The following is a 26,833-nucleotide window of genomic DNA, read 5'->3' as shown; positions in this document are numbered from 1 at the left end:
ATAACTGTCTGTCTGGACCCATAACTGTCTGTCTGTCCTTCTGGCCCTTAACTGTCGGTCTGTCTGGCTGCCCCATAACTGTCTGTCTCTCTCTTGCCCCATAAATGTCAGTCTGTCTGTCTGGACACATAACTGTCTGTGTCTCTCTGGCCCCATAACTGTCTGTCTGTCTCTCTGGCCCCATAACTGTATGTCTGTCTGACTGTCTGTCTGGCCCCATAACTGTCTGTCTGCCCACCCCTGTTCTATATCACCCAATAGTTTCTGTTGGAGGGTTGACCACCCCTGTTCTATAACACCCAGTAGTCTCTGTAGGAGGGTTGACCACCCCTGTTCTATAACACCCAGTAGTCTCTGTAGGAGGGTTGACCACCCCTGTTCTATAACACCCAGTAGTCTCTGTAGGAGGGTTGACCACCCCTGTTCTATATCACCCAGTAGTTTCTGTAGGAGGGTTGACCACCCCTGTTCTATAACACCCAGTAGTCTCTGTAGGAGGGTTGACCACCCCTGTTCTATAACACCCAGTAGTCTCTGTAGGAGGGTTGACCACCCCTGTTCTATAACACCCAGTAGTCTCTGTAGGAGGGTTGACCACCCCTGTTCTATAACACCCAGTAGTCTCTGTAGGAGGGTTGACCACCCCTGTTCTACAACACCCAGTAGTCTCTGTAGGAGGGTTGACCACCCCTGTTCTATAACACCCAGTAACCTCTGTAGGAGGGTTGACCACCCCTGTTCTATAACACCCAGCATTCTCTGTAGGAGGGTTGACCACCCCTGTTCTATAACACCCAGCATTCTCTGTAGGAGGGTTGACCACCCCTGTTCTATAACACCCAGTAGCCTCTGTAGGAGGGTTGATAGCAGTATCATGTTGTCCCTCAGGCTACAGCCTGTTAGTGGTCCTGACGCCAGCGTGTACACACACACACACACACACACACACACACACACACGCACGCACACGCACACGCACACGCACAAACACAAACACCACTGCTGGCCCTAGCCCCTGTTGATGGATGTGTTTTCCAGAAGGTCTCCATGAGGTATCCCGCGGTAACAGAACCTGGTAGGATGCGTCCAGGGCTGGAGTCGCTGATTGCACTTAATTGCTGTTCTCTTCCAGGGTTGAGAACTAATCACTGGGGTGGGGGGCTAGAGGGTGCTGGGCGGGACGGGGGCGGGGGACGGGGGGTGTGTGTGTGTGTGTGTGTGTGTGTCTGTGTGTCTGTGTCTCTGTGTGTGTGTGTGTGTGTGTGTGTGTCTGTGTGTCTGTGTCTGTGTGTGTGTGTGTGTCTGTCTGTCTGTGTGTGTGTGTGTGTGTGTGTGTGTGTGTGTGTGTGTGTGTGTGTGTGTGTGTGTGTGTGTGTGTGTGTGTGTGAGCAGCAGGTTATTCTAATACTCATCAGACACTGGGCTTCTTTGAGCTCAACGAGCGCTGTGGAGGCCTGCCATGGTTATAATGAGCAATTAGATTATATTCAGCTACTTCCACTCAGGGCTCAGACCGCCTGCGTTATTGTGTCTCTATGTGTGTGTGTGTACAAATCAAATCAAATCAAATTGTATTTGCCACATGCGTCAAATACAACAGTGAAATGCTTACTTACAAGCCCTTAACCAACAATGCAGTTAAAAAAATAAAAAACAAATGGCAAATAATTAAAGAGCAGCAGTAATGCAAATAGTCAGGGTAGCCATGATTAGCTGTTCAGGAGTCTTATGGCTTGGGGGTAGAAGCTGTTAAGAAGCCTTTTGGACCTAGACTTGGCGCTCCGGTACCGCTTGCCGTGCGGTAGCAGAGAGAACAGTCTATGACTAGGGTGGCTGGAGCCTTTGATAATTTTTAGGGCCTTCCTCTGACACCGCCTGGTAAAGAGGTCCTGGATGGCAGGAAGCTTGGCCCCAGTGATGTACTGGGCCGTACGTACTACCCTCTGTAGTGCCTTGCGGTCAGAGGCCGAGCAGTTGCCATACCAGGCGGTGATGCAACCAGTCAGCATGCTCTCGATGGTGCAGCTGTATAACTTTTTGAGGATCTGAGGACCCATGCCAAATCTTTTCAGTCTCCTGAGGGGGAATAGGCTTTGTCGTGCCCTCTTCACGACTATCTTGGTGTGTTTGGACCATGATAGTTTGTTGGTGATGTGGACACCAAGGAACTTGAAGCTCTCAACCTGTTCCACTACAGCCCCATCGATGAGAATGGGGGCGTGCTCAGTCCTCTTTTTTTTCCTGTAGTCCACAATCATCTCCTTTGTCTTGATCACGTTGAGGAGGAGCTGGTTATCCTGGCACCACACGGCCAGGTCTCTGACCTCCTCCCTATAGGCTGTTTCATCATTGTCGGTGATCAGGCCTACCACTGTTGTGTCGTCTGCAAACTTAATGATGGTGTTGGAGTCGTGCCTGACCATGCAGTCATGGGTGAATAGGGAGTACAGGAGGGGACTGAGCACGCACCGCTGAGGGGCCCCCGTGTTGAGGATCAGCGTGGCAGATGTGTCGTCGGATCCTTACAAGGCACCCCGACCTACGTCCACGATATCTCCGTCTCTTTCTCATGCGAATGACGGGGATTTGGGCCTTGTCGGGTGTCTGTAGGATATCTTTTGCGTCCGAGTCGTTGAAGAAAGAATCTTCGTCCAATATGAGGTGAGTAATCGCTGTCCTGATATCCAGAAGCTCCTTTTGGTCATAAGAGACGGTGGCAGAAACATTATGTACAGAATGAATTACAAATAACACGAAAAAACACACATAATAGTACAATTGGTTAGAAGGCTGTAAAACGGCAGCCATCTTCTTCGGCGCCATCATATTGTGTACGTGTGTATGCTTGTGTGTGTGCATGCGTGTGTGCAATGGTGTGTGCGTGCGTGGGAATGCCTGCGTGACTATCAAGATTTGGGAAAGGACGTATTTTCTTTAAGTTATGTAAGATGGTAACTAATTGTCTATAAATAACTGTTTCCTGTTGGTTACACTGTTTCCTGTTGGTTTCCTGTTGGTTTCCTGTTTCCTGTTTGTTTCCTGTTTCCTGTTGGTTCCCTGTTTCCTGTTGGTTTCTTGTTTCCTGTTTGTTTCCTGTTGATTCCTGTTTCCTGTTGGTAGCCTGTTTCCTGTTGGTTCCCTGTTTCCTGTTGGTTTCCTGTTTCCTGTTGGTTTCCTTTTGAGCTTTGTGAAATGCCTCAACAGTTGGTCCCTCTAGGGAGGTGATATTCACCATTATGCTGATGCATGTTATAATGCAGGCAGCTTCAATACCAGCCAGAGGAGTATCAGTCTCAGAATGCCTGTGTGTGTGTGTGTGTGTGTGTGTGTGTGTGTGTGTGTGTGTGTGTGTGTGTGTGCTTTAATACACGCCAGAGGAGGAATGAATGAAGCTATGAGAGAGGAGGAGACAGATGGGAGGTGTGGGGAAAGTGTGTGTGAACTGTGAAGTGTAAATGAGGAACAGTGTGTGTGTGTGTGTGTGTGTGTGTATGTGTGTGTGTGAGGTGTTAGTCAGTAACGTGTGTGTGCGTGTGTGTGTGAAATTGACTGTGCATAACGTGTTCACTTTCATTATTAACGAAGCTCAGGTGTAATTACTGAACACCCAGTGTTCCTGTGTGTGTGTGTGTGTGTGTGTGTGAGAGTGAGTGAGGTGTTAATGAGTTACTGTGTGGTTGTGTGTGTGTGTGTGTGTGTGAGTGAGTGAGTGATGTGTTAATGAGTAACTGTGTGTGTGTGTGTGTGTGTGTGTGTGAGTGAGTGAGTGAGTGAGTGAGTGAGTGAGTGAGTGAATGTTAATGAGTAACTGTGTGGGTGTGTGTGTGGGTGTGTGTGTGTGTGTGTGTGTGTGTGTCTGTGTGTGTGTGTGTGCGCTAATGACAGAGTTCTCACTGGGACTAGAAGACGAGGAAACATGCATGTAATTATCTTGGCAACAGAGCGATACAAATACCATAGCAACACTACTATTGTACAAATACCATAGCAACAGTACTATTGTACAAATACCCCATAGCTAACTGAGGCGTAGGAATACCCCGATAGCATTAATCTAACACCCAGAAGCCACATGCAGTTACCACGGATACAGTATATCTTACAGTAAATAGACCTGACAGTAAGGTCATTGATCCCTAGAAGCAACACTAGAATATCGTTCAAGAACTGATAATGTACCAATAGCCCTGTACAATGGACCGCAGCTGCAAAGTATTGTACTGTCCCATTCCAATAGACTAAGCTACACCACACACAGTGACAGTGTTGGAGATCTATCCTGGCAACACACACACACACATTTATACTACACTGAGTGTACAAAACATTAAGGACATCTGTTCTTTCCATGACATAGACTGACCAGGTGAATCCAGTTGAAAGCTATGATCCCTTATTGATGTCACTTGTTAAATCCACTTCAGTCAGTGTAGATGAAGGGGAGGAGACAGGTTAAAGAAGGATTTTTAAGACTTGAGACAATTGAGACATGGATTGTGTATGTGTGCCATTCAGAGGGTGAATGGGCAAGACAAAATATTTAAGTGCCTTTAAACGGAGTATGGTAGTAGGTGCCAGGTGCCCCGGTTTGTGTCAAGAACTGCAACGCTGCTGGGTTTTTCACACTCAACAGTTTCCTGTGTGTATCAACAATGGTCCACCACCCAAAGGACATCCAGACAACTTGACCCAACTGTGGGAAGCATAGGAGTCAACATGGGCCAGCATCTCTGTGGGAAGCATTGGAGTCAACCTGGGCCAGCATCTCTGTGGGAAGCATTGGAGCCAACATGGCCCAGCATCTCTGTGGGAAGCATTGGAGTCAACCTGGGCCAGCATCCCTGTGGAACGTGTACAGTCGTGGTCAAAAGTTTTGAGAATGACACATTTATTGGTCTTCCCAAAGTTCACTGCTTCAGTGATATGATATATTTTTGTCAGATGTTACTATGGTATAATTACAAGCATTCCATAAGTGTCAAAGGCTTTTATTGACAATTACTTTAAGTTTATGCAAAGAGTCAATATTTGCAGTGTTGACCCTTCTTTTTCAAGACCTCTGCAATCCGCCCTGGCATGCTGTCAATTAACTTCTGGGCCACATCCTGACTGATGGTAGCCCATTCTTACATAATCAATGCTTGGAGTTTGTCAGAATTTGTGGGTTTTTGTTTGTCCACCCGGCTCTTGAGAATCGACCACAAGTTCTCAATGGGATTAAGGTCTGGGGAGTTTCCTGGCCATGGACCCAAAATGTCGATGTTTTGTTCCCCGAGCCACTTAGTTATCACTTTTGCCTTATGGCAAGGTGCTCCATCATGCTGGAAAAGGCATTGGTCGTCACCAAACTGTTCTTGGATGGTTGGGAGAAGTTGCTCTCGGAGGATGTGTTGGTACCATTCTTTATTCATGGCTGTGTTCTTAGGCAAAATTGTGAGTGAGCCCACTCCCTTGCCTGAGAAGCAACCCCACACATGAATGGTCTCAGGATGCTTTACTGTTGGCATGACACAGGACTGATGGTAGTGCTCACCTTGTCTTCTCCGGACAAGGGGTTTTCCGGATGCCCCAAACAATCGGAAAGGGGATTCATCAGAGAAAATGACTTTACCCCAGTCCTCAGCAGTCCAATCCCTGTACCTTTTGCAGAATATCAGTCTGTCCCTGATGTTTTTCCTGGAGAGAAGTGGCTTCTTTGCTGGCCTTCTTGACCCCAGGCCATCCTCCAAAAGTATTCGCCTCACTGTGCGTGCAGATGCACTCACACCTGCCTGCTGCCATTCCTGAGCAAGCTCTGCACTGGTGATGCCCCGATCCCGCAGCTGAATCAACTTTAGGAGACGTTCCGGCGCTTGCTGGACTTTCTTGGGCGCCCTGATGCCTTCTTCACAACAATTGAACCTCTCTCCTTGAAGTTCTTGATGATCCAATAAATGGTTGATTCAGGTGCAATCTTACTAGCAGCAATATCCTTGCCTGTGAAGCCCTTTTTGTGCAAAGCAATGATGACGGCACGTGTTTCCTTGCAGGTAACCATGGTTAACAGAGGAAGACTAATGATTTCAAGCACCACCCTCCCTTTAAAGCTTCCAATCTGTTATTCTAACTCAATCAGCATGACAGAGTGATCTCCAGCCTTGTCCTCGTCAACACTCTCACCTGTGTTAACAAGAGAATCACTGACATGATGGCAGCTGGTCCTTTTGTGGCAGGGCTGAAATGCAGTGGAAATGTTTTTTGGGGATTAAGTTCATTTTCATGGCAAAGAGGGACTTTGCAATTAAATGCAATTCATCGGATCACTCTTCATGACATTCTGGAGTACATGCAAATTGCCATCATCAAAACTGAGGCAGCAGACTTTGTGAAAATTTGTATTTGTGTCATTCTCAAAACTTTTGACCACGACTGTAGGCCCGGCCCTAAACTATTTCCTCTGTGTCACCACTCTGTCTCCTCTCTGTCTCTTCTCTGTCTCCCCCCTTTCTCCTCTCTGTCTCCTCTCTGTCTCCTCTCTGTCTCCTCTCTGTCTCTTCTCTGTCACCTCTCTGTCACCTCTCTCTCTCCTCTCTGTCTCCTCTCTGTCTCCCCTCTTTCTCCTCTCTGTCTCCTCTCTGTCTCCTCTCTGTCTCCCCTCTGTCTCCTCTCTGTCTCCCCTCTCTCTCCTCTCTGTCTCCTCTCTGACACCTCTCCGTCTCCTCTCTGTCCATCTGTCTCCTCTGTCTCCCCCCTTTCTCCTCTCTGTCTCCCCTCTGTCTCCTCTCTGTCTCCTCTCTGTCTCTTCTCTGTCTCCTCTCTGTCTCCTCTCTGTCACCTCTCTGTCACCTCTCTGTCTCCTCTCTGTCTCCCCTCTGTCTCCTCTCTGTCTTCTCTCTGTCTCTTCTCTGTCACCTCTCTGTCTCCTCTCTGTCTCCTCTCTGTCTCCTCTCTGTCTCCCCTCTGTCTCCTCTCTGTCTCTTCTCTGTCACCTCTCTGTCACCTCTCTCTCTCCTCTCTGTCACCTCTCTGTCACAGTATCCAGTGGACTGACTATTGAAATGTGTGTTAGTGATGCTATTACATCCATGTTTGGTATCTATCTAAAACTAAAACTAGTGAGGCTATCTACTGTATCTGGATGAATGATCTCTGTGGTAACTTGTATATGGATGAATGATCTCTGTGGTAACTTGTATATGGATGAATGATCTCTGTGGTAACTTGTATATGGATGAATGATCTCTGTGGTAACTTGTATATGGATGACTGATCTCTGTGGTAACTTGTATAAGGATGAATTATCTATGTGGTAACTTGTATATGGATGAATGATCTCTGTTGTAACTTGTATCTGGATGTATGATCTCTATGGTAACTTGTATATGGATGAATGATCTCTGTGGAAACTTGTATCTGTACAGGGTGAACTCTAAATTACTCTATGCAAAGGTTTTTATTGTCTTTAGGAATTCTGCCTCATCTGCACTGGTGTCATCCCCCACACAAGCCTTTAGATGCTGTGACATCCTGTGGAGATTGGGCATGATGGGTGATCAGGTTACTGTAACTTGGTATTGTTCGATCGGTCAATGGTGGTTGGTTTTGGTTTGAAAGAGTCACACCTTGAACTGTTCTAAATGGAATTAAACGCTGTTGTTCTGCCTCTACTCCTGTATCCTGCCCATGGAATAAGGTTGTACGAAATGCTTCTCTTGTGAGCTAGCCAGGCCCATGGCCTGAGTTGGTCTGATTAGTTCATGCTTTGTCTTGGAAGGTCACCTGAGGATCTGTATGTCTAGATTGGAGATGCTTTGTTAATGTCAGTATTGACTTGTAACTTCAGCTTTATGCCTTGTATGTGATTTAATTCATTTTACAAAGTTATTGCGTTTTGCATTCGCTTCTCATGACCATTCCTTGATCTTAGTCCTGCCAAACTCATAATACTTGATTTCACTTGGTTTTACTATAATATTAAATGGAGTCAGATGGTCAGGTTTATCAAATGTAGATTGTTAAATAGGATTTATCATCACACACGGACGCACGCAGGCAGGCACACACACACACACACACACACACACACACACCCTCTGATAGATATGGCCAAGAGAGCAGTCTCTTTAATGGCTCCGTTCTGAATTCTCACACTGTGATAAATTATTTTTAATTAAGAGAATATGGAAAAATGCAATAAATTATTGTATTATTTTAATGACCAGAGAATATAAGCTTTTCCCTCATCCAAATGGGAGATCATGTATATCACGTCTAGTCAACCTTAAAGGCGTCTCCACAATGCCTCTTTTATAGGACAGTAAGGGCACCTACAGAAAAACTGATCACTAGAAATAGGCAGCGATTTCGGACGTTTGAAAATGTCAATTTTTCTTAAACGATTGCTCAGCACTGGGAGTGAACTTGTGATGCTCGGAGCCAGAGCGTCCCCTGCTTAGACCACCGAACCACCGCAGATCACAATGCGCTAGCAAGCTGCGAGAATACTGAGAATACTGAGAATACTGAGAATACGGTTGATACTTGATGGTAATAGCGAGTCGTTTTGAATTTTTTTTGTTTTAAGCCTTCCCCAAACCATAGCCCTAACCTTGACCACTAAGAATTAATACCTAAACTTAACCCTCTGAGTTGTTTCTGTTTTAAACCTGTAAGTAAGTCAAATTCTGAAGGGAAACAATGAGATCTTGTTGACAGAAAACCCCAGGCAGTTCCCTTATATCCCCTACCATAGTAGGCACTTTGTGTAGATTGAAATAATTAGATGAACTCCTTTAAAATCTACAAAAGTGAGAAAAAAAGGGGAAATATCTAGGGCGTACACTACCGGTAGTGTATGTGTTAGGGGTTGTTTCTGGACGGGGCCAAATCATCTAAGAATATCTCCATGTTATTGTTCCCTTAAATTCCTGTAGTGTGGCCAGTGGGTCTTATTCTATGTCAGTTTAAAGCAGCCTTCTATGTTCTGAGTGACATCATGTGTTGACTGTGACATGTGACATGTGACATGTGTGTGCAAAGCTGTCTTCAAGGCAAATGGTGGCTATTTGAAGAATCTCAAATCTCAAATATATTTTGATTTGTTTAACACTTTTTGGGTTACTACATGATTCCATATATTTGTTATTTCATAGTTTTGATGTCTTCACTATTATTGTACAATGTAGAAAATAGTAAAAAAATAAAGAAAAACCCTTGAATGAGTGGGTGTTCTAAAACTTTTGACCGGTAGTGTATATATAACGGTATGATATGATATGTACATATTCTCTTAAATTCCTATAGTGTGTCCAGTGGGTCTTATTCTATGTCTGTTTAATGCGTCCTTCTATGTTCTGAGTGACATCATGTGTTGACTGTGAACACAGCAGTGTGGTCTCTGGTGTGTGGGGACTGGGGAACATGTGGTGAGTGACTGTATGTTCCGTGATCACTGGTTGGCCAGGGATGAGAGTGTGCTACAGTGAACCCATTCCAGGGATGCTTTCAGTCTTCCTGCTGTGGAGATGGATGCAGCCGCTGGAGATGTTGATTGGATGAGGGTTCCCTAACTGCGTGGTTATTGTCTCTGTTGGTGGTGATGTTCCACTCACTGTGTGTGTGTGTGTGTGTGTGTGTGTGTGTGTGTGTGTGTGTGTGTGTGTGTGTGTGTGTGTGTGTGTGTGTGTGTATGTGTGTGTGTGTGTTTGCGTGTGTGTGTGTGCCCATATATCAATGCATCCCTGTATTTAGTAAATGTGTCCCTTCATGTTGGCAGAACCCACAGCCAAATGTGACACACACACACAGACACACACACACACACACAGACACACACACACACACACACACACTCTCACACACTCTCACACACTCTCACACACAGACACACACACACACACACACTCTCACACACACACACACACACACACACACACACACACACACACACACACACACACACACACAAGCCAAATGAGCCATCAGATTGGTCTGATTTCTGCCAGCTGCTCGCACTATCACCCTGTTTGTCACCCACGTCAAGAAACGTGGGTGACATACCGGCCATCAGCCAATGGAAACCCAGAATACAGAGTTCCAGGCATGGTTTAACCAATAGGATAGGAAATAGGTTGGAGATGTGACTTCACACAGTTCTGGATCAGTGACAGTAAATAAACACACATATGGCCTCTCAGTTTAAGATCAGCCAATAGTAACAGGAGATATGGCCTGTCTGGTCATGGAGCAGCCAATGAAAACATAGGGATTTTACACACCTACACCTATCCCGTGGATAACAAGGGTTGGGTCCTTTTCAATTATAGTCACTTCAGCAAAGGAATTTAATGTAATTCCTGAACACGCACACACACACACACACACACACACACACACACACACACACACACACACACACACACACACACTTACACACACCTGATATAAGTGACATTACACCTGCTCTCTCAAAATAATAAATAATGATGGTTTCACCATATCTCAGGTTTTAAATGCCCTTCAATGTCTATAAATTGGAGATCGAATACAGGCAGACGGTGTCTGATAGTGTGAGGAATGCCCATGAGGAGAGAGGGAATAAGCGATTCTGTCAGCTGTCACACTGGAGAGAGGTCCTCTACCGGCGCCGCGCGCTCACCAGACAGAGCCACGCGGATTCGGCGGGAGTAGGTTATGCTCGTGCTCCCAGGAAGAGGACAGTCGCAAAAGAGATATTTGGCATCGCGCTGCCTCAATGTGAACCGCTGTAACGTGGCCAGAAGAGTCTGATAATACAATGGCTTTATAGAAACATTAAACCGGCCCGGGAATGAGAGGTGAACGTGAACAGAGCAAGCTTTGGATATCCTGCGTCTGATGTTGATTAAGTCAACGAAATTTGGTTAGCATGGAACAATTTCAGGTAAGATTTAAAGGAGCACGGGCAAATGTATCCCAATATAAGCGGATATCATAAGGAATAACGCTTTGTTATTCATTTTAAGTGTCTTACTTTGCGGCTCTGGTGGTGCGTTATGATGAGTCTCTCAACGTTAAATAACGTTCGTGTCCACTTTACATGTCTGTGGTTAGTCTTCACGTATCTAGAGAGCGGGGAGACAACTCGTGAGCAGCCCTAGCAACGGGGGATATCTATACTGGGCGATACCTTCACAAGCCTACTAAACTGCGACGCATAGCGGGGCAGATAGTCCAAAATGTTCAGAAAGAAGCAAGGTGCTCTAGTTATGGCGTTTGACCAATCGGCTCTCCTATAAATATAGTCGCAGATGAAAAATGAACGTGTCCAGATAATATACTAGTGCAGGGTGACAGCAGGAAAGATCAGGCAGCGCGTTTATCACCTACCCCCATAGCGGAGAGACGCGCCCGAGGCCCGCCCGGGGTTGGCTCCAGGGCTCCCTCCCCGGCAGCCAGTCCGGTTGTGGATCGAGGTAAAATTGGATATTTGGTGGATATTCGGTTTTCTCTCCTCAATAGCTATTGAACCAAGCGTTCCATGACGCATGACTATGAAAATGAAATGTGTATATTCTGAATCAGGGGTGGATGGAAAACAAGCCACACATTATTTGTTGTTGAAAAAAATCATAATACAAATCTGAAAGAAATTAAACTTTTAGCAAAAAAAGGCTTGGATTTTTCTCCATCCTCCCTTAATGCATTATGTATCATGTTCATAGTCGTGACACACTTTGTTTAAGAGCTGTTGAAGATTGAAATCTGAAAAAAAATAAGACAAAAAAGTATTGGATTGTTCTCCATCCACCCCTGATTCAGAATATACCATTTTCATAGTCATGGCATGCTTGGGTCAATAACTATTGACGAGAGAAAACCGAATATCCACCGAATATCCAATATAAAACTAATTTTACCTTGGTCAGCTGTGGCACCTTTGGTACTGAGCCAATGCCAACACAGGGGCAGTAAACATAGTTCCCCCGGTCGGTCGGTGCCCACGGCTGCGCTGACAGTAATTGTAACACAGATTTGTGGTGGATTAAGCGGCAGAGCCCCAGCTGTGCTGTGCCATTTAGTGTGCACACCGTGCAAATTCTTTTTCTATTGGCCTATTTTAGTGTATGACAACGAGCGGCAGCCTTATAAAATAAATCTCCTGGAGCCTAATTGGATAGAATGATACACGGTGACGAGAAGGAGAAGGGAGAGCCCCGTTGCTGTTTATAATATGTTTTCATGGCCTGTTTAGGCAATTCATACCATGTCAAAGTTATTGTAATTTGTTTCCATAATAAAATAATCATTTACCAATCAATTTTGGAAAGAGAAGCAGATATGTTGCCCACAAGTCACTGAGGCTTTGCACCTGATGTTATCTTTTAGTTTAGCATTTTTTTCTGCCACTGCTACTTGTCGTCTGCCCATAATATCTGGTCTAGCTGGCTGTGTAGTAATGTAGAGACTACTAGGCTATAAATAATATTACAAGTTCCCAGAGCTCCAGGTGCTTCTGGATTGGTTTGCGGGATCGGATCAGCCCCAGTCACCTTGTTATCCGCTTTGTACAAGGGCGGATATAATCCTTCTATGTCCCAAATGGCACCTTATTCTCTACATAGTGCACTACTTTTGATCAGAGCCCTATCTGCCCTGGTCAAAAGTAGTGCACTATGTAGGGAATAGGGTGACATTTGGGATGTAGCCCTACTGCCATTACCGCCCTGCCCGCACTCAACCACGGAACGGAACGAACGCACCACCGCAGATAACGGCTGGAGCGGGCCACTTGGTGCTCAGGACCTACCGGAGCTAACCCCTCTATTGTATTCCTTTATGTTATGACCTTTCAGTTGTCAGGGAAGAGAACCCCTCTGATGCTCATCTAAGGACAGTAACAGATAGGCAACGGATTGTGAGGACGCTCTCCGTTGAATTGGGTAGGCTAGATGTTTTAGCAGGTTTGTGGCTGAACTATCATTTGAAGGTGTGTGTGTGTTTGTGTGTGTGTATGTGTGTGTGTATGTGTATGTATGTGTGTGTGTGTGTGTGTGTGTGTGTGTGTGTGTATGTGTGTGCATGTGTATGTGTGTATGTGTGTGTGTATGTGTGTGTGTGTGTGTGTGTGTGTGTGTGTGTGCGTATGTTTGTGTGTGTGTGTGTATGAGACAAAAGTAGATAGTGTGTGTCAACGGTGCTGCCGAAATGCTGTATAATTCTTCTCAGTCAATTATGTGTAGTGCACTTGAACAGAGTTTGCACTTATCCAAAGTGCACTTCCCTGGAGTTGACTGCAGTGTAATTGCATGAGGTTGTCATGTGTCCATGGGGTCATATGAAGTTGAGCTGTGTGGTGGTGCAGTACCAGTCAGAGAGCTCATCAGGTTTCAGTGACTTAAGTCCATGTGGTTGGTAAGCTGTGAGGAGATGTCTTTAAAGATGCATGTGTGGTTGGTAAGCTGTGAGGAGATGTCTTTAAAGATGCATGTGTGGTTGGTAAGCTGTGAGGAGATGTCTTTAAAGATGCATGTGTGGTTGGTAAGCTGTGAGGTGATGTCTTTAAAGATGCATGTGTGGTTGGTAGGCTGTGAGGAGATGTCTTTAAAGATGCATGTGTGGTTGGTAAGCTGTGAGGAGATGTCTTTAAAGATGCATGTGTGGTTGGTAAGCTGCGAGGAGATGTCTTTAAAGATGCATGTGTGGTTGGTAAGCTGTGAGGAGATGTCTTTAAAGACGCATGTGTGGTTGGTAAGCTGTGAGGAGATGTCTTTAAAGATGCATGTGTGGTTGGTAAGCTGTGAGGAGATGTCTTTAAAGATGCATGTGTGGTTGGTAAGCTGTGAGGAGATGTCTTTAAAGATGCATGTGTGGTTGGTAAGCTGTGAGGAGATGTCTTTAAAGATGCATGTGTGGTTGGTAAGCTGTGAGGTGATGTCTTTAAAGATGCATGTGTGGTTGGTAAGCTGTGAGGTGATGTCTTTAAAGATGCATGTGTGGTTGGTAAGCTGTGAGGAGATGTCTTTAAAGATGCATGTGTGGTTGGTAAGCTGTGAGGTGATGTCTTTAAAGATGCATGTGTGGTTGGTAAGCTGTGAGGTGATGTCTTTAAAGATGCATGTGTGGTTGGTAAGCTGTGAGGAGATGTCTTTAAAGATGCATGTGTGGTTGGTAAGCTGTGAGGAGATGTCTTTAAAGATGCATGTGTGGTTGGTAGGCTGTGAGGAGATGTCTTTAAAGATGCATGTGTGGTTGGTAAGCTGTGAGGAGATGTCTTTAAAGATGCATGTGTGGTTGGTAAGCTGTGAGGAGATGTCTTTAAAGGTGCATGTGTGGTTGGTAAGCTATGAGGAGATGTCTTTAAAGATGCATGTGTGGTTGGTAAGCTGTGAGGAGATGTCTTTAAAGATGCATGTGTGGTTGGTAAGCTGTGAGGAGATGTCTTTAAAGATGCATGTGTGGTTGGTAAGCTGTGAGGAGATGTCTTTAAAGATGCATGTGTGGTTGGTAAGCTGTGAGGAGATGTCTTTAAATATGCATGTGTGGTTGGTATGCTGTGAGGAGATGTCTTTAAAGATGCATGTGTGGTTGGTAAGCTGTGAGGAGATGTCTTTAAAGATGCATGTGTGGTTGGTAAGCTGTGAGGAGATGTCTTTAAAGGTGCGTGTTCCAGTGGCTGTGCTCATTCTCAAAGGTTGAAAACATGAACACTTGAACTTTCCCTCACCTCTGTGCAGCTGATGTTTTGTTGGAATGTCAGAGTAATTAAGTAGTAATGAGCTTCTTCAGGTAGCCTGTTTTTAACTCTAATAATAATTATTTTGGGGGTGCTTAGATTTGCCCTGTCACTTGTACAAGCGTTTGCATATCCCAACTCTCCCTGAGACACCCGCAGAATCACAGCCAGGGTCACCATTGTCCAGCACACCTGGAACAATTGTGTTTAAGTGCCTTGCTCAAGGGCAAAGCAACAGGTCTTCACCTTGTTGGTTCCGGGATTCAAACCTACAACCTTTCGGTTACTAGCCTAACACTCTAACCTCAAGGCTATACCTGCCGCCCCTCAAAACCTCTATGTCCTGTGTAGGTCTGTGTCCCCAGGTTAGACTGAGCTGTGGTCTGTGTAGGTCTGTGTCCCCAGGTTAGACTGAGCTGTGGTCTGTGTAGGTCTGTATCCCCAGGTTAGATTGAGCTGTGGTCTGTGTAGGTCTGTGTCCCCAGGTTAGACTGAGCTGGGGTCTGTGTAGGTCTGTGTCCCCAGGTTAGACTGAGCTGTGGTCTGTGTAGGTCTGTGTCCCCAGGTTAGATTGAGCTGTGGTCTGTGTAGGTCTGTATCCCCAGGTTAGATTGAGCTGTGGTCTGTGTAGGTCTGTATCCCCAGGTTAGATTGAGCTGTGGTCTGTGTAGGTCTGTGTCCCCACGTTAGATTGAGCTGTGGTCTGTGTAGGTCTGTGTCCCCAGGTTAGATTGAGCTGTGGTCTGTGTCTCTGTCTCTCTGACTTCCTGGAGGTTTAATTGTATCCAGCCGGATCAGCCAGTCAGTGAGATAGAGACCAGAGGGGGTTTCCTTTCCTTTTCCTGGTTGATCCGGCCTGTCTGGCGCTGCAGACGGATGGAGCCATGAATCCTGGTCAGATGAAGCAGGCTGTCTGGGGAAGCTCTGATTGTATTGACACATCGCTTATTGTCCTGCGGCTTCAGTCCCCTTATAAATCTCAGTCCTCAGGCTGTAAACCCTAACACTGCTGTTTATGTGACACACACACTGGTCCCTTCCCTCCGTGGGGGTGGGAGATGATGTGTGTGTGTGTGAGGTCTGTGTCAGTGTGTGTCAGTCAGTGGAGGCCTCTGAGGGGAGGACGGCTCATAATAATGTCTGGAACGGAGCAAATGGAATGGCACCGTGTTTCATGGGTTTGATACCATTCCATTTGCTCCATTCCAGCCATTATTATGAGCCGTCCTCCCCTCAGCAGCCTCCACTGGTGTCAGTGTGTGTGTGTGTGTGTGTGTGTGTGTGTGTGTGAGAGAGAAAGAAAGAGAAGTGGGGTGTGTGTGCCACAATGTGTGTGTGTGGACATTTTTTACATTTACATTTTAGTCATTTAGCAGACGCTCTTATCCAGAGCGACTTACAGTTAGTGAGTGCATACATTCATTTTTTTTATTTTGCACGTGTTTAACTATACCAGAAGTCCCCACAAGAATAGTAAACGAACAAAAAGTTGACCAACTGGGGACATTTTGTTAGTCCCCACAAAGTAAAATGCTATTTCTAGGGGGTTTAGGGTTAAGGTTAGAATTAGGGTTAGGTTTAGGGTTAGTGTTAGGAGCTAGGGTTAGTTTTCGGGTTAGGGTTAAGGTTAAGGTAAGGGTCAGGGTTAGTGTTAGTGTTAGGTTTAGGGGTTAGGGAAAATAGGATTTTGAATGGGACTGAATTGTGTGTCCCCACAAGGTTAGTTGTACAAGACTGTGTGTGTGTGTGTGTGTGTGTGTGTGTGTGAGTGGTAGAGCTGGTGACTTAAGTCATTAGCCTACCTCCCACCCACTCTCTCTCCCTCTCACTCTTTTGGAGCGGTGGTGCTGTGTTCCTGCTGAGAAAGGCCTTGCCCCCCACTTCGCTGCTCCCCTCTAGTCACTGAAGGCATCATTACAATTCAGAGGGGTGTGTGTGTGTGTGTGTGTGTGTGTGTGTGTGTGTGTGTGTGTGTGTGTGTGTGTGTGTGTGAGTGTGTGTGTGTGTGTGTGAGTGTGAGAGATAGAGAGTGCATGTGTGTTTCTGCATCTTCATTTGTGTGTGTGTGTGTGTGTGTGTGTGTGTGTGACGTTTACTATTGTGTGTCTGCATTCGTTCATGCCTGTGTGTGTGTGTGGGGGCATCATATGCTTGTGTATCTGTATGTGTGTGTGTGTGTGTGTGTGTGTGTGTGTGAAACGTTGACTTCTGTGTGTATGTTTACGTTTATGTGTGTATGCGCCTGCTCAATGTGTGTGTGTGCGTATTATTTTTGTGTGTTTGCCTCTGTATGCGTTTTTGTGTATCAGGGTGAGAGCGAGGCGAGGGAATTCCATGTCTTTCAGATGGATCCTTTGGCAGCCATTACTCACTATTAGCCAATGCCAAACTCTACGGGGGGAACTAAGAGAGAATAGCCCAATGGATATTTCAGTTGCCATCTGTTGTTAGCATAAATAGTTCTTTAATGTGCACTTAAAGCAGGAAGTAGAGAGCTCCTGAAATGCCAGATTTGTAGTTTCAGGGCCCTAATTGCTTATATCCGACGATGGAGTTTAGACTGAACATTTTATGTTTTTATACTCGGCTTTTTCTAGTAAGCCGCTACGCTTATGGGGTTTTATTAGAGTTAAAGTGGGTTTCTATTATGTTAGTGTGTGTGTGTGTGTGTGTGTATGTGTGTGTGTGTGTGTGTGTATGTGTGTCAGGTACAATTTTGCCCATACAGGAAAAAACATGCAACACATTAAAGCAACACTTATCTCCTCCGTGGTTCCTTGATCTTTCTAATCAACTCATGTTTTATGTATGTAATGTTCAGTGCCTTCGGAAAGTATTCAGACCCCTTGACTTTTTCCACATTTTGTTACGTTACAGCCTCATTCTAAAATGGATTAAATTGTTTTTTTCCCTCATCAATCTACACACAATACCCCATAATAACAAAGCAAAAACAGGTTTTTAGAAGTCTTTGCTAATTCATTAATTAATAAAAAACTGAAATATCACATTTACATAAGTATTCAGACCCTTTACTCAGTACTTTGTTGAAGCACCTTTGGCAGCGATTACAGCCTGGAGTCTTCTTGGGTATGACGCTACAAGCTTGGCACACCTGTATTTGGGGAGTTTCTCCTATTCTCCTTGCAGATCCTCTCAAGCTCTGTCAGGTTGGATGGGGAGCGTCGCTGCACAGCTATTTTCAGGTCTCTCCAGATAGGTTCAAGTCCGGTCTTTGGCTGTGCCACTCAAAGACATTCATAGACTTGTCCCGAAGCCACTCCTGCGTTGTCTTGGCTGTGTGCTTAGGGTTGTTGTCCTGTTGGAAGGTAAACCTTAGCCCCAGTCTGAGGTCCTGAGCGCTCTGGAGCAGGTTTTCATCAAGGATCTCTCTGTACTTTGCTCCTTTCATCTTTCCCTAGATCCTGACTAGTCTCCCAGTCCCTGCCGCTGAAAAACATCCCCACAGCATGATGCTGCCACCACCATGCTTCACCGTAGGTATGGTGCCAGGTTTCCTCCAGACGTGACGCTTGGCATTCAGGCCAAAGAGTTCAATCTTGGTTTCATCAGACCAGAGAATCTTGTTTCTCATGGTCTGAGAGTCCTTTAGGTGCCTTTTGGCAAACTCCATGCGGGCTGTCATGTACCTTTTACTGAGTAGTGGCTTCCGTCTGGCCACTCTACCATAAAGGCCTGATTGGTGGAGTGCTGCAGAGATGGTTGTCCTTCTGGAAGGTTCTCCCATCTCCACAGAGGAACTCTGGAGCTCTGTCAGAGTGACCATCAGGTTCTTGGTCACCTCCCTGACCAAGGCCCTTCTCTCCCGATTGCTCAGTTTGGCCGGGCGGCCAGCTCTAGAAAGAGTCTTGGTGGTTCCAAACTTCTTCCATTTAAGAATGATGGAGGCCACTGTGTTCTTGGGGACCTTCAATGCTGCAGAAATTTTTTGGTACCCTTCCCCAGATCTGTACCTTGGCACAATCCTGTCTCGGAGCTCTACGGACAATTCCTTCAACCTCATGGCTTGGTTTTTGCTCTGACATGCACTGTCAACTGTGGGACCTTATATAGATAGGTGTATGCCTTTCCAAATCATGTCCAATGAATTGAATTTACCACAGGTGGACTCCAATCAAGTTGTAGAAACATCTCAAGGATGATCAATGGAAACAGGATGCACCTGAGCTCAATTTCGAGTCTCATAGCAAAGGGTCTGAATACTTATGTAAATAAGGTATTTCTGTGGTTTCTGTCGGTATTTATTTGCAAACATTTCTAAAAACCTGTTTTCGCTTTGTCATTATGGGGTGTTGTGTGTAGATTGACGAGGATTTTTTATTTATTTAATCCATTTTAGAATAAGGCTGTAACGTAACAAAATGCGGAAAAAGTCAAGGGGTCTGAATACTTTCCGAATACCCTGTATATGCACTATAGGAAACATGTCCTTACTACGACTGTGATATGTGGTTGTCCCACTTAGCTATCTTAACGATGGATGCACTAACTGTAAGTCAATCTGGATAAGAGCGTCTGCTAAATGACTAAAATGTCAAATGCTATACCCTGACCCTGCTACCATCCTGGTAGGTACTGTAAGTCACCCCCTCCATGGGATCCAGACCCTACCCAAATCAGAGGAGATGGCTTGCTGTAGAAGGCTGGCCCGGTGAGAGCATATCTTTGCCACACTTCAGTTCAGCTTAAGCCCTTTCTCCTCACCGCCGCCTAGCAAGGTCAGTCTGTATAGAGTCTCCCACTTCAGGGTAGAAGGAAGCCTCACACTCGCTATTCTAGTAGAACGGGTTTCATAACGATCAAAGAGGACCGAGGTGCCAGGCTCTAGCTAAGTTCTGCTCTTAAGAGAGTGGAGCAATGAAGGCTGTTCTAATCTACTGTATTCTAGTATCAGTATTCTACAGTATTCTACAGTATCCTACAGTATCCTACAGTATCCTACAGTATCCTACAATAAAGAGGACTGAGATTCCGAGGCTCTGTTCTGAGTGTGGTGGAAGGAAGGTACAGCAGGGATGGGCAACTGGATGCCCGCCAAATGCCCTCAATCCCCCCCAAAACAAATATATTATATATATATATATATAGAGAGAGATATATTTACAGATATATATAAAGAGATATATATATATTTTTTAGGAACTCAGTCGGGGTCTCAACTTACTGTTGCGAGTAGTAGTGGAACACACGAGGTGCATCAGTTTCTCTCTTGTTATGCCAGTCTGTCACGCTCTGGCTCCGGGACTCTGTATGTTGAGCCAGGGTGTGTTCGTTTATGTGTTCTGTTTCTATGTTGGGCGTTCTAGGTTGTCTATTTCTGTGTTTGCCTGAGTGACTCCCAATCAGAGGCAACGAGTGTCAGCTGTTCGCTGGTTGTCTCTGATTGGGAGCCATATTTAAACTGTCTGTTTTCACCTTGTGGTTGTGGGTTTTTGTTCCGTGTTCGGTCAGTGTCACCGTGGACTTCACGAGTCGTTTCTTGTTTTGTATTTTGAGTTTTGTGCTTTAACTAATTAAAGTAAACATGTTCGTTCAACACGCTGCGCATTGGTCTACTCCTTACCCTGACGAGCGTGACAGAAAAACCCACCATACAAGGACCAAGCAGCGTGTCCAGGAGCAGGCAGACTGGACATGGGAGGATCGCCGGCCATGGAGTGAGACTGACGAGAGGCAACCCCCAAACATTTTTAGGGGGGGGCACACGGCATGGACGACGGGGCTGACGGAGGCAAAAGAGGGGCGGATTCTGGAAGCCACCAGGTTACGGATACACCGCCCTGTACGTCCTGTGCGGATGCCTCACACAGAGTGTGTGAGGGTAGGCATTCAGCCAGGACGGGTTGTGGCCGCTCTTCACTCCAGGGCTCCTATCCGTCTCCACAGCCCGGTTCGGCCTGTCCCTGCTCCACGCACCAAGCCTACGGGGTGCGTCGCCAGCCCAGCCCGGCCTGTCCCTGCTCCACGCACAAAGCCTACGGTGTGCGTCGCCAGCCCAGCCCGGCCTGTCCCTGCTCCACGCACCAAACCTACGGTGCGCGTCGCCAGCCCGGCCCGGCCTGTTCCTGCCACTCGCACCAAACCTACGGTGCGCGTCGCCAGCCCGGCCCGGCCTGTTCCTGCCACTCGCACCAAACCTACGGTGCGCGTCACCAGCCCGGCCCGGCCTGTTCCTGCCACTCGCACCAAACCTACGGTGCGCGTCGTCAGCCTGGTTCAGCCCGTTCCTGCCACTCGCACCAAGCCAGGGGTGCGAGTCGCCAGCCTGGTCCAGCCTGTTCCTGTCACTCGCACCAAGCCAGGGGTGCGCGTCGCCAGCCCGGCCCGGCCTGTTCCTGCTACTCGCACCAAGCCAGGGGTGCGAGTCGCCAGCCCGGCTCGGCCTGTTCCTGCCACTCGCACCAAACCTACGGTGCGCGTCGCCAGCCCGGCCTGTTCCTGCCACTCGCACCAAGCCAGGGGTGCGAGTCGCCAGCCTGGTCCAGCCTGTTCCTGCCACTCGCACCAAGCCAGGGGAGCGAGTCGTCAGCCTGGTCCAGAACGTTCCTGCTACTCGCACCAAGCCAGGGGTGCGAGTCGTCAGCCTGGTCCAGCCCGTTCCTGCTACTCGCACCAAGCCAGGGGAGCGAGTCGTCAGTCCGGCACAACCCGTGCCTGAGTCATCGGTGCCAATTCAGGTACCGCTCAACTGCTCCACTAAGGAGCTGAAGCCTACCGCTCCTGCTACGTCCAGTCCAGCTCCAGCCAGCGGGGCCAGACCGGACCAGGGGCGCTATGGGGGGTTTGTTGGAGGGTGGTGGGCAAGACCGGAGCCGGAGCCGCCGCAGAGGAGGAATGCCCACCCAGCCCTCCCCTGTTTTTGCTCGTATTAGGCGCGGTCGCAGTCCGCGCCTTTAGGGGGGGGTACTGTCACGCTCTGGCTCCGGGACTCTGTATGTTGAGCCAGGGTGTGTTCGTTTATGTGTTCTGTTTCTATGTTGGGTGTTCTAGGTTGTCTATTTCTGTGTTTGCCTGAGTGACTCCCAATCAGAGGCAACGAGTGTCAGCTGTTCGCTGGTTGTCTCTGATTGGGAGCCATATTTAAACTGTCTGTTTTCACCTTGTGGTTGTGGGTTTTTGTTCCGTGTTCGGTCAGTGTCACCGTGGACTTCACGAGTCGTTTCTTGTTTTGTATTTTGAGTTTTGTGCTTTAACTAATTAAAGTAAACATGTTCGTTCAACACGCTGCGCATTGGTCTACTCCTTACCCTGACGAGCGTGACACAGTCAGTCAATTAGCCCATGTCAGCTAACATGTTTTAGATTGCTAAATTAGTTTAGTGGCCAGCTATCTAAACTTGTTATCATGGTCGGATTACCCCCATCCCTATTGATTTTAATAGTCAGTCTCACTCAGATATCATATTAAAAACTGCAAACATTTCTCTCTGTAAAACAACTAATTTTGCTGTCTGCCCCATGACAAAATTAGTAGAATTGTAATTAGTAATAAAATTAGTAATACAATTGCAAAATCTTCTCTCCGCCCCATGGGTGGTGGATGTGGGTACGCAGACCCGCGAGCAGCTGTTCAGATATTTTGTGGCCCCCACCCCTTTCTACAGTATCCTACAGTATCCTAAAGTAACAGTAGGTCTATCCTACAGTATCCTACCATACGTATCTTACAGAATCTTACAGTATCATTCAGTATCCTAAATTAACATTAGGCATATTGCTCAGAATCCTATATTATCCTACACAATATTATCCAACTCACCAACCCCAGGTCCTCTGACTCAGAGCAGGGTAAATTGGAGAGAGAGTACTGGTAAAGTAGTTTTTGGGAAGCTCCCCCATGAGTCTCTACCCCCCTCTTAAACCTGAGTCAGAGGACCTGGGGATAGGCTCCACTTATACAAGAGGCCTGTTTTATTCTGGAGCTTGGAAAAAGCTTTTAGACACAGATGCTGCTCTTTTGAATGTGTGTGTGTCTCAGAGAGACAGAGAGACAGAGAGATAGAACGACAAAAGAGAGAGAGAGGAGAGACAGAGTATATGTGAGTGTCTTGAACCCCACGAGTAACACAAGTGCAGTAGAGGTAGCAGATTATCATGATGATGCAGACAGAGAGCTGTCAGAGAGAGAGATAGAGAGAGGGAGAGAGATAGAGAGAGGGAGAGAGAGAGAGAGCTGTCAGAGAGAGAGATAGAGAGAGGGAGAGAGATAGAGAGAGGGAGAGAGATAGAGAGAGGGAGAGAGATAGAGAGAGGGAGAGAGAGCTGTCAGAGAGAGATAGGGAGAGATAGAGAGAGGGAGAGAGAGAGCTGTGAGAGAGGGAGAGGGAGAGATAGAGAGCTGTCAGAGAGAGAAATAGGGAGAGGGAGAGAGATAGAGAGCTGTCAGAGAGAGATAGGGAGAGATAGAGAGAGGGAGAGAGAGAGCTGTGAGAGAGGGAGAGATAGAGAGCTGTCAGAGAGAGAGATAGGGAGAGAGATAGAGAGAGGGAGAGAGAGAGCTGTGAGAGAGGGAGAGGGAGAGATAGAGAGCTGTCAGAGAGAGAAATATGGAGAGGGAGAGAGATAGAGAGCTGTCAGAGAGGGAGAGAGAGAGAGCTGTCAGAGAGAGAGATAGGGAGAGAGATAGAGAGAGGGAGAGCGATAGAGAGCTGTCAGAGAGAGAGAGAGAGAGAGATAGAGAGAGAGAGGGAGATAGAGAGAAAGATGGAGAGAAAGAAAGAAAGAGGTAGAGAGAGAGAGAGTAGTTGGCCTGAGTCCGTCTGTCTCTCTGTCTGGGCTAGAACCAGTGACTGAATGACGCACATCCTTTTCAAACTTCTCCTCAATGAACTGGTAGGAACTCTAAAGGGAAGCTGTTATTGAATCATCTGTGGTTGAAAGACTTGGAGAGATGGCAACATATTCAATTGAAACCAATTGTAGGGAAATTATTTTAGGAAGGGGAGAACATAGCAATCACAGACGGCCATAGAGAGATAGTACTCAATCTGCTCTACTGCTAGCCTGGGTACATCATGGCAAGGAGTGGCATGAGGGCACAAACAGACTGGTACCCAGGCTACCCTACTGCTACATTACACCAATACCTTTTCATAAGATGGTACAGTATCTACTCTCCCTTAGACAGGTGTCAACCCTAACCCTTTTAATAAGATGTTTTTTCCCCTTAGACAGGTGTCAACCCTAACCCTTTTAATAAGATGTTTTTTCCCCTTAGACAGGTGTCAACCCTAACCCTTTTAATAAGATGTTGTTTTCCCTTAGACAGGTGTCAACCCTAACCCTTTTAATAAGATGTTGTTTTCCCTTAGACAGGTGTCAACCCTAACCCTTTTAATAAGATGTTGTTTTCCCTTAGACAGGTGTCAACCCTAACCCTTTTAATAAGATGTTTTTTTCCCTTAGACAGGTGTCAACCCTAACCCTTTTAATAAGATGTTTTTTTCCCTTAGACAGGTGTCAACCCTAACCCTTTTAATAAGATGTTTTTTCCCTTAGACAGGTGTCAACCCTAACCCTTTTAATAAGATGTTTTTTTCCCTTAGACAGGTGTCAACCCTAACCCTTTTAATAAGATGTTTTTTTCCCTTAGACAGGTGTCAACCCTAACCCTTTTAATAAGATGTTTTTTCCCTTAGACAGGTGTCAACCCTAACCCTTTTAATAAGATGTTTTTTCCCTTAGACAGGTGTCAACCCTAACCCTTTTAATAAGATGTTGTTTTCCCTTAGACAGGTGTCAACCCTAACCCTTTTAATAAGATGTTGTTTTCCCTTAGACAGGTGTCAACCCTAACCCTTTTAATAAGATGTTGTTTTCCCTTAGACAGGTGTCAACCCTAACCCTTTTAATAAGATGTTGTTTTCCCTTAGACAGGTGTCAACCCTAACCCTTTTAATAAGATGTTGTTTTCCCTTAGACAGGTGTCAACCCTAACCCTTTTAATAAGATGTTGTTTTCCCTTAGACAGGTGTCAACCCTAACCCTTTTAATAAGATGTTGTTTTCCCTTAGACAGGTGTCAACCCTAACCCTTTTAATAAGATGTTGTTTTCCCTTAGACAGGTGTCAACCCTAACCCTTTTAATAAGATGTTGTTTTCCCTTAGACAGGTGTCAACCCTAACCCTTTTAATAAGATGTTGTTTTCCCTTAGACAGGTGTCAACCCTAACCCTTTTAATAAGATGTTGTTTTCCCTTAGACAGGTGTCAACCCTAACCCTTTTAATAAGATGTTGTTTTCCCTTAGACAGGTGTCAACCCTAACCCTTTTAATAAGATGTTGTTTTCCCTTAGACAGGTGTCAACCCTAACCCTTTTAATAAGATGTTGTTTTCCCTTAGACAGGTGTCAACCCTAACCCTTTTAATAAGATGTTGTTTTCCCTTAGACAGGTGTCAACCCTAACCCTTTTAATAAGATGTTGTTTTCCCTTAGACAGGTGTCAACCCTAACCCTTATAATAAGATGTTGTTTTCCCTTAGACAGGTGTCAACCCTAACCCTTTTAATAAGATGTTGTTTTCCCTTAGACAGGTGTCAACCCTAACCCTTTTAATAAGATGTTGTTTTCCCTTAGACAGGTGTCAACCCTAACCCTTTTAATAAGATGTTGTTTTCCCTTAGACAGGTGTCAACCCTAACCCTTTTAATAAGATGTTGTTTTCCCTTAGACAGGTGTCAACCCTAACCCTTTTAATAAGATGTTGTTTTCCCTTAGACAGGTGTCAACCCCTAACCCTTTTAATAAGATGTTGTTTTCCCTTAGACAGGTGTCAACCCTAACCCTTTTAATAAGATGTTGTTTTCCCTTAGACAGGTGTCAACCCTAACCCTTTTAATAAGATGTTGTTTTCCCTTAGACAGGTGTCAACCCTAACCCTTTTAATAAGATGTTGTTTTCCCTTAGACAGGTGTCAACCCTAACCCTTTTAATAAGATGTTGTTTTCCCTTAGACAGGTGTCAACCCTAACCCTTTTAATAAGATGTTGTTTTCCCTTAGACAGGTGTCAACCCTAACCCTTTTAATAAGATGTTGTTTTCCCTTAGACAGGTGTCAACTCTAACCCTTTTAATAAGATGTTGTTTTCCCTTAGACAGGTGTCAACCCTAACCCTTTTAATAAGATGTTGTTTTCCCTTAGACAGGTGTCAACCCTAACCCTTTTAATAAGATGTTGTTTTCCCTTAGACAGGTGTCAACCCTAACCCTTTTAATAAGATGTTGTTTTCCCTTAGACAGGTGTCAACCCTAACCCTTTTAATAAGATGTTGTTTTCCCTTAGACAGGTGTCAACCCTAACCCTTTTAATAAGATGTTGTTTTCCCTTAGACAGGTGTCAACCCTAACCCTTTTAATAAGATGTTTTGCTTCCCTTAGACAGGTGTCCACCCTAACCCTTTTAATAAGATGTTTTGCTTCCCTTAGACAGGTGTCCAAAGGCTAAATGTCCTAAGTGGTGACTGAATCTGAGTGAATAAGAAGTGTCTTAGTGACTTTAATTCTGTTTTCCACCCGACATACTGTTTAGTAGTAGAGTTGTCAGGGCTGATGCAGCGCGGCCACAGACAGAGACACACAGAGTGGACAGATAGAGTCAATAGGTTTCAATCAGCTGTCCTCACTCTGAATTTGATTGCATCTGGTATTGATCTCTGATGTTAGCTTGGGCCGATCGATCGGGACGGATCCAAGTTCATTGTCATTTTAAGGGGATTGTTACTGGACTGGGCTCTGGGATCTGGACTGGGCTCTGGGATCTGGACTGGACTCTGGGATCTGGACTGGGCTCTGGGATCTGGACTGGGCTCTGGGATCTGGACTGGGCTCTGGGATCTGGACTGGGCTCTGGGATACTGGACTGGGCTCTGGGATCTGGACTGGGCTCTGGGATACTGGACTGGGCTCTGGGATCTGGACTGGGCTCTGGGATCTGGACTGGGCTCTGGGATCTGGACTGGGCTCTGGGATCTGGACTGGGCTCTGGGATACTGGTGGAGGTGACCTTGGCCCTAAGATGGTACTGAGGAGGAGGTAGAGCTTGGTGTGTTTATGGGCTGGTGTGTGTGTGTGTGTGTGTGTGTGTGTGTGTGTGTGTGTGTGTGTGTGTGTGTGTGTGTGT

The 26,833-nt window shown here is 46.0% G+C and overlaps 1 protein-coding gene across 6 annotated transcripts in view; it reads left to right on the top strand.

Annotated features, from left to right (window-relative positions):
- Positions 1–26,833, top strand: part of dmd (dystrophin) — a 278,483-nt gene that overhangs the window by 13,018 nt on the left and 238,632 nt on the right. The window lies entirely within an intron of this gene.

This window comes from Coregonus clupeaformis, chromosome 30 (genome assembly GCF_020615455.1).
Source record: "Coregonus clupeaformis isolate EN_2021a chromosome 30, ASM2061545v1, whole genome shotgun sequence".
Taxonomy (NCBI): Eukaryota; Metazoa; Chordata; class Actinopteri; order Salmoniformes; family Salmonidae; genus Coregonus; species Coregonus clupeaformis.
This window is presented reverse-complemented; position numbering and strand designations above follow the sequence as displayed.